At 45.3% G+C, this 8,061-nt stretch overlaps 1 pseudogene; it reads right to left on the minus strand.

Annotated features, from left to right (window-relative positions):
• Positions 1–7,117: 7,117 nt before the first annotated feature.
• LOC139277788 (U2 spliceosomal RNA) lies at positions 7,118–7,355 on the minus strand (annotated as a pseudogene).
• Positions 7,356–8,061: the final 706 nt, after the last annotated feature.

Consider the following 8,061-nt stretch of genomic DNA (forward strand, 5'->3'; position numbering starts at 1 on the left):
AGCCTAGCAGCTAGATTGGACAATTTTCAGAAATCTTATTTCTGACTCAATGTTGGCGATGACTTTCCCATCTACCTTTCCAGCATTTGCTGTGGGTTGCTGTTTACATTTCCCTTACCGCCTCACACCGCCCCCCCCCCAATTTCAGACAAAACACAATTGGTTTACTGTTGAGAACTGTCTTGTAGCGTTACTCTTCATCATTTTAAAGACCCCTATTAGGACTCCTCTTAATCACTTCGCCAACCTGCTCAACCTTTCCTTATAGTCGCCTCCTCTCAATTCTGGTAATATCCTTGTAGATCTTTGCTGTACTTTCTCCAGTGTTTCAATACCCTTTGTGTAATATGGAGACCAGAACTGCATGCAGCACTTTGTGTGGTCTAACCAAGGTTCTATATAAATTTAACATTATCTGTCTGTTTTTTTTATTCTATTCCTCTAGAAATGAGGCCACATACATTGTTTGCACACTTTCTGGCCTAATCAACTTGTGTTGCTACCTTTAGCGATTTATGTATCTGTATTCCCAGATCTCTTTGCTCCACTACCACATTTCTAAGGAATAAGCGGCCTCCTTATTATTCCTACAAAAATGAATCACCTCACACGTTGCTACATTGAATTTAATTTGCCATTTGTACGCCCACACTACAAAGCTGCAACAGAGCTTCTGATTTAGCAACAAGAAAATAGTGAGTTTTATAGAGAAATTATTTCAGTTTGTTTCAGCAGGGTGTCCAATTTCAATTGGTTTTCAGTTTAATGAGTTAAATTAAAATTAAAATTTATATTTTATCGTGACACCTGTAATTTTCTCCATTCACTTGGATGGGAATAATTTTCTCGGGCGGCAGGCAAGGTTCTTTACTGCCAATGCGTCCTTAGAAAACTGAGACTGGTAACTCAAGTCTGCTGGCTGCATGTGAAACGTGCTTCACAGTCCTTCAAGCGGGAGCTGGACCTGTTTCTGGCTAGGCGGAGGTCACCTTCTCTAAAAGGTAGGTACTGAACGACACAGTCAGGGGCAGAGTGGTGTCCTGGACTGGTTTTGAACGCCTGAAGGGGTTGGAGAGGAATTGTCCTCATTTTCCCCCCTTAATTGGCCTGTGTTTGTAATCTGTGTTTGTTTTCACCTCTCCCAGGCGATCACATGACTCTTGGGTGAGGTGGGGTGTGTATATATATATTGTTTTATTTTATTCATTCCTGGGATTTGTGCATCACTTACAAGGCCAGCATTTATTTCCCATCCCTAATTGTCCTTGAGAAGATGCTGGTGAGCCGCCGCCTTGAACCGCTGCAGAATCGCTGGTGATGGTACTCCCACAGTGCTGTTAGGGAGGGAGTTCCAGGATTTTGTCACAGCGACGATGTAGAAATGGTGATATATTTTCAAGTCAGGAACTTGGAGGAGAACTTGGAGGTGACAGTGTTCCCATGCGCCTGCTGCCCTTATCCTTCTAAGTGGTGGAGGTCGCGGCTTTGGGAAGTGCTGCCAAAGAAGCCTTGGTGAACTGCAGTGCAGCTTGTAGATGGTACACACTGCAGCCACAGTCCATCGGTGGTGCAGGGAGTGAATGTTTAAAGTGGTGGATGGGGTGCCAATCAAACCGGCTGCTTTATCCTGGATGGTGTCGAGCTTCTACAATGTTGTTGGAGTTGCACTCATCCAGGCAAGTGGAGAGTATTCCATCACACTCCTAACTTTTGCCTTGTAGATGGTGGAAAGGCTGTTGGGAGTCAGGAGATGAGACTCTTGCTACAGAATATCCAGCCTCTGGCCTGCTCTTGTTGCCACAGTATTTAAGTGGCTGGTCCAGTTAAGTTTCTGGTCAATGGTGACCCCCAGGATGTTGATGGTGGGGGATTCGGTGATGGTAATGCCATTGAATTTCATGGGGCGGTGGTTAGACTCTCATAGAATCATAGAAATTTACAGCATAGAAGCAGGCAATTTGGCCCATCGTTTTGGCCAACAAAGAGCTGTCCAGCCTAATCTGACATTCCAGATCTTGGTCCATAGCCTTGTAGGTGATGGCACTTCAAGTGCATATCCAAGTACTTTTTAAATGCTATGAGGGTTTCTGCCTCGACCACCCTTTCAGGCAGAGTTCCAGACCCCCACCACCATCTGGATGAAATAGTTTCTCCTCAAGTCCTTTCTAAACATCCTACCAATTACTTTCAATCTATGCCCCCTGGTTATTGACCCATCTGCTAAAGGAAATAGGTGCTTCCTATCCACTCGAGGCACCTCATAATTTTATACTCCTCATAGATCTCCTCTCAGCCTCCTCTATTCCAAAAAAAACAACCCCAGCCTATCTAGTCATTTCTCACAGCTAAAATTTTTCAGTCCAGACAACAGCCTCGTAAATCTCCAATGTATCCTCTAGTGCAATTACATCTTCCTGTAAGGTGGTGATCAGATCTGTACACTGAGGCCGAACTAGTGTTTTATACAGTTCAAGAATAACTTCCCTGCTCTTATATTCTATGCACCGACAATAAAGGCAAGCAGCGTCGGAAGTGCATGGAGAGGCGTGAGTCCGGGGTCGGCGTGAGACCTATAAAAGGTCCAACGCGGCGGCAGTCGGGAGAAGACAAAAAAGAAGTAGAAAGAAACAGAAAAGTGACGTCACAGCCAAGGGGGTAAGTGATTGGCTGGTGATTGGTGAGTAGTTTTTCTTTTTTCTCTTCTATAACAGTGAGTAAACTTTAGCATCGTTGTTGCCAATTTAAGTGCATCTAAGGGTTAAGTCATGGCAGGAGAGCTCGGTCACGTGATATGCTCCTCCTGTACCATGTGGGAACTCAGGGTACCACTTCCAGTATCCCTGACGACTACGTGTGTGGGAAGTGTATCCGCCTCCAGCTCCTGACGGTCTGTGTTGAGGAATTGGAGCTGAGGGTGGATTTACTCTGGAACATCCACGATGCTGAGAATGACGTGAGTAGCACGTGTAATGAGTTGGTCTTACCGCAGGTGAGGGGTCCACAACCAGATAGGGAATGGAAGACCAGTAGGAAGAGCAGTGCAAGGAAGGTAGTGCAGGGGTCCTCTGCGGTCATCCCCCTGCAAAACAGATACACTGCTTTGAGTAATGTTGAGGGGGATGACTCATCAGGGGAGGGCAGCAGCAGCCAAGTTCATGGCACCGTGGCTGGCTCTGCTGCACAGGAGGGCAGGAAAAAGAGTGGGAGAGTGATAGTGATCGGGGATTCAATTGTAAGGGGAATAGATAGGCATTTCTGCAGCCGCTACCGAGACTCCAGGATGGTATGTTGCTTCCCTGGTGCAAGGGTCAAGGATGTCTTGGAGCGGGTGCAAGACATTCTGAAAAGGGAGGGTGAACAGCCAGTTGTCGTGGTGCACATTGGTACCAACGATATAGGTAAAAAAAGGGATGAGGTCCTACGAGACAAATTTAAGGAGCTAAGAGCTAAATTAAAACGTAGGACCTCAAAAGTAGTAATCTCGGGATTGCTACCAGTGCCACGTGCTAGTCAGAGTAGGAATCGCAGGATAGCTCAGATGAATACATGGCTTGAGCAGTGGTGCAGCAGGGAGGGATTCAAATTCCTGGGGCATTGGAACCAGTTCTGCCGGAGGTGGGACCAGTACAAACCGGACGGTCTGCACCTGGGCAGGACCGGAACAATGTCCGAGGGGGAGTGTTTGCTAGTGCTGTTGGGGAGGAGTTAAACTAATATGGCAGGGGGATGGGAACCAATGCAGGGAGACAGAGGGAAACAAAATGGGGACAAAAACAAAAGACAGAAAGGAGATGAGTAAAAGTGGAGGGCAGAGAAACCCAAGGCAAAAAACAAAAAGGGCCACTGCACAGCAAAATTCTAAAGGGTCAAATTGCAATAAAAAGGCAAGCATGAAAGCTCGGTGCCTCAATGCAAGGAGTATTCAGAACCCAGGAGAGGGCTCTGAGCTAGTTAGAGTGGGTGAGAGCTCAGATGAACAGGACCCCAAGAAAGAATACAAAAGGCAGGAGGCAACAGAGCAGAGTAGCACTGGGGTAAGTGTAAACCACAAGGTGATAGGAAGGGACAATATGTATGAATATAAAGGGGCTGCAGGAGGGGTCAAAACTAAAAATCATGGTTTAAAAACTAGTATTAAAATACTCTACCTAAACGCATGCAGCATTCGAAATAAAGTAAATGAGTTGACGGCACAAATCATTACAAATGGGTATGATTTGGTGGCCATTACAGAAACTTGGTTGCAGGGTGGCCAAGACAGGGAATTAAACATACAGGGATATCTGACAATTCGGAAAGATAGACAAGAAGGGAAAGGAGGTGGGGTATCTCTGTTAATAAAGGATGATATCAGGGCAGTTGTGAGAGATGATATTGGCTCTAATGAACAAAATATTGAATCATTGTGGGTGGAGATTAGAGATAGTAAGGGGAAAAAGTCACTGATGGGCGTAGTTTATAGGCCACCAAATAATAACCACGGTGGGGCGGGCAATAATCAAGAGAATAATGGAGGCATGTGAAAAAGGAACGGCAGTAATCATGGGGGATTTTAACCGACATATCGATTGGTCAAATCAAATTGCATGGGGTAGCCTTGAGGAGGAATTCATAGAATGCATACGGGATTGTTTCTTAGAACAGTATGTTACAGAACCTACAAGGGAGCAAGCGATCTTAGATCTGGTCCTGTGTAATGAGACAGGAATAATAAACGATCTCCTAGTAAAAGATCTTCTCAGAATGAGTGATCACAGTATGGTTGAATTTGTAATACAGATTGAGGGTGAGGAAGTAGTGTCTCAAACGAGCGTACTATGCTTAAACAAAGGGGACTACAGTGGGATGAGGGCAGAGTTGGCTAAAGTAGATTGGAAACACAGACTAAACGGTGGCACAATTGAGGAACAGTGGAGGACTTTAAGGAGCTCTTTCATAGTGCTCAACAAAAATGTATTCCAGTGAAAAAGAAGGGCGGTAAGAGAAGGGATAGCCAGCCGTGGATAACCAAGGAAATAAAGGAGAGTATCAAATTAAAAACCAATGCGTATAAGGTGGCCAAGGTTAGTGGGAAACTAGAAGATTGGGAAAATTTTAAACGACAGCAAAGAATGACTAAGAAAGCAATAAAGAAAGGAAAGATAGATTACGAAAGTAAACTTGCGTAAAACATAAAAACAGATAGTAAAAGCTTTTACCGATATATAAAACGGAAAAGAGTGACTAAAGTAAATGTTGGTCCCTTAGAAGATGAGAAGCGGGATTTAATAATGGGAAATGTGGAAAAGGCTGAGACCTTAAACAATTATTTTGCTTCGGTCTTCACAGTGGAAGACACAAAAACCATGCCAAAAATTGTTGGTCACGGGAATGTGGGAAGGGAGGACCTTGAGATAATCAGTATCACAAGGGGGGTAGTGCTGGATAGGCTAATGGGACTCAAGGTAGACAAGTCCCCTGGTCCTGATGAAATGCATCCCAGGCTATTAAAAGAGATGGCGGAAGTTATAGCAGATGCATTCGTTATAATCTTCCAAAATTCTCTGGACTCTGGGGAGGTACCAACGGATTGGAAAGCAGCTAATGTAACGCCTCGGTTTAAAAAAGGGGGCAGACAAAAGGCAGGTAACTATAGGCCGGTTAGTTTAATATCTGTAGTGGGGAAAATGCTTGAAGCTATCATTAAGGAAGAAATAGCGGGACATCTAGATAGGAATAGTGCAATCAAGCAGACGCAACATGGATTCATGAAGGGGAAATCATGTTTAACTAATTTACTGGAATTCTTTGAGGATATAATGAGCATGGTGGATAGAGGTGTACCGATGGATGTGGTGTATTTAGATTTCCAAAAGGCATTCGATAAGGTGCCACACAAAAGGTTACTGCAGAAGATAAAGGCACGCGGAGTCAGAGGAAATGTATTAGCATGGATAGCGAATTGGTTGGCTAACAGAAAGCAGAGAGTCGGGATAAATGGGTCCTTTTCGGGTTGGAAATCGGTGGTTAGTGGTGTGCCACAGGGATCAGTGCTGGGACCACAACTGTTTACAATATACATAGATGACCTGGAAGAGGGGACAGAGTGTAGTGTAACAAAATTTGCAGATGATACAAAGATTAGTGGGAAAGCGGGTTGTGTAGAGGACACAGAGAGGCTGCAAAGAGATTTAGATAGGTTAAGCGAATGGGCTAAGGTTTGGCAGATGGAATACAATGTGGGAAAATGTGAGGTCATCCACCTTGGAAAAAAAACAGTAAAAGGGAATATTATTTGAATGGGGAGAAATTACAACATGCTGTAGTGCAGAGGGACCTGGGGATCCTTGTGCATGAATCCCAAAAAGTTAGTTTGCAGGTGCAGCAGGTAATCAGGAAGGTAAATGGAATGTTGGCCTTCATTGCGAGAGGGATGGAGTACAAAAGCTGGGAGGTCCTGCTGCAACTGTATAGTGTATTGGTGAGGCCGCACCTGGAGTACTGCGTGCAGTTTTGGTCACATTACTTCAGGAAGGATATACTTGCTTTGGAGCGGGTACAGAGACGATTCACTAGGCTGATTCCGGAGAAGATGGGGTTACCTTATGATGATAGATTGAGTAGACTGGGTCTTTACTCGTTGGAGTTCAAAAGGATGAGGGGTGATCTTATAGAAACATTTAAAATAATGAAAGGGATAGACAAGATAGAGGCAGAGAGGTTGTTTCCACTGGTCGGGGAGACTAGAACTAGGGGGCACAGCCTCAAAATACGGGGGAGCCAATTTAAAACCAAGTTGAGAAGGAATTTCTTCTCCCAGAGGGTTGTGAATTTGTGGAATTCTCTGCCCATGGAAGCAGTTGAGGCTAACTCATTGAATGTATTCAAATCACAGATGGATAGATTTTTAACCAATAAGGGAATTAAGGGTTACGGGGAGCGGGCGGGTAAGTGGAGCTGAGTCCACGACCAGATCAGCCATGATCTTGTTGAATGGTGGAGCAGGCTCGAGGGGCTAGATTTTTTTTTTTAATTCGTTGCCAATCTTTCCAATTCTTTGTCAAATCACAAACGCCAGAGGTCACCTTGCACACATCAAGGATCACTCTGCGCCAATGCTCTTAGCCAAAAGGCCTAGAGCCACTGCACCATTCCTGGAAGTACTGCAATACCAGGTTCGTGCCATGGAGGTGGATGGGTCAGGCCCCCCACACTCCTCCGTGGAGGTGGATGGGTCAAACCACCCCACCCACCTCCTATTTCCAAAAAGCATAGGAGAACCACCTTCCTGATCCAGGGTGAACCACGTTGGGGTCATGGTTACTCCCCTGTCAGGTCAGTTACGCATGATCTTAGCCAAAAGGCCGAGAAGGCTCGAGGGGCTAGATGGCCTACTCCTGTTCCTAATTCTTATGTTCTTATGTTCTATTCCATATGCCTTCTTATCCACCTTATCTACCTATCTTGCTAACTTCAGGGATCTGTGGGCATGCAATCCAAGGTCCCTCTGTTCGTCTACACTTCTCATTGTCCTACCATTTAATGTGTATTCCTTTGCCTTGTTCGCCCACCCAAATGCATTACCTCACACTTCTCCAGATTAAATTCCATTTGCCACTGTTCTGCCCACCTGACCAGTCCATTGATATCTTCCTGCACTCTACTGCTTTCTTCTTCATTATCAACCACACAGCCAATTTTAGTATCATCTGCAAACTTCTTAATCATACCCCCTACATTCAAATCTAATCATAGGCAGTCCCTCGGAATCGAGGAAGACTTGCTTCCACTCTTAAAATGAGTCCTTAGGTGGCTGAACAGTCCAACATGAGAACCACAGTCCCTGTCACAGGTGGGTGGGACACGTTTGCTGCACGCTCTTTCCGCTGCCTGCGCTTGCTTTCTGCATGCTCTCAACAATGAGACTCGAGGTGTTCAGCACCCTCCCAGATGCACTTCCTCCACTTCAGGCGGTCTTTGGCCAGGGACTCCCAGGTGTCAGTGGGGATCATTGATATATACCACAAAAAGCTAGGGCCCTAGTACTGAGCCCTGCGGAGCCCCACTGGAAACAGCCTTCCA

This window comes from Pristiophorus japonicus, chromosome 12 (assembly GCF_044704955.1).
Source record: "Pristiophorus japonicus isolate sPriJap1 chromosome 12, sPriJap1.hap1, whole genome shotgun sequence".
NCBI classification, from domain to species: Eukaryota; Metazoa; Chordata; class Chondrichthyes; family Pristiophoridae; genus Pristiophorus; species Pristiophorus japonicus.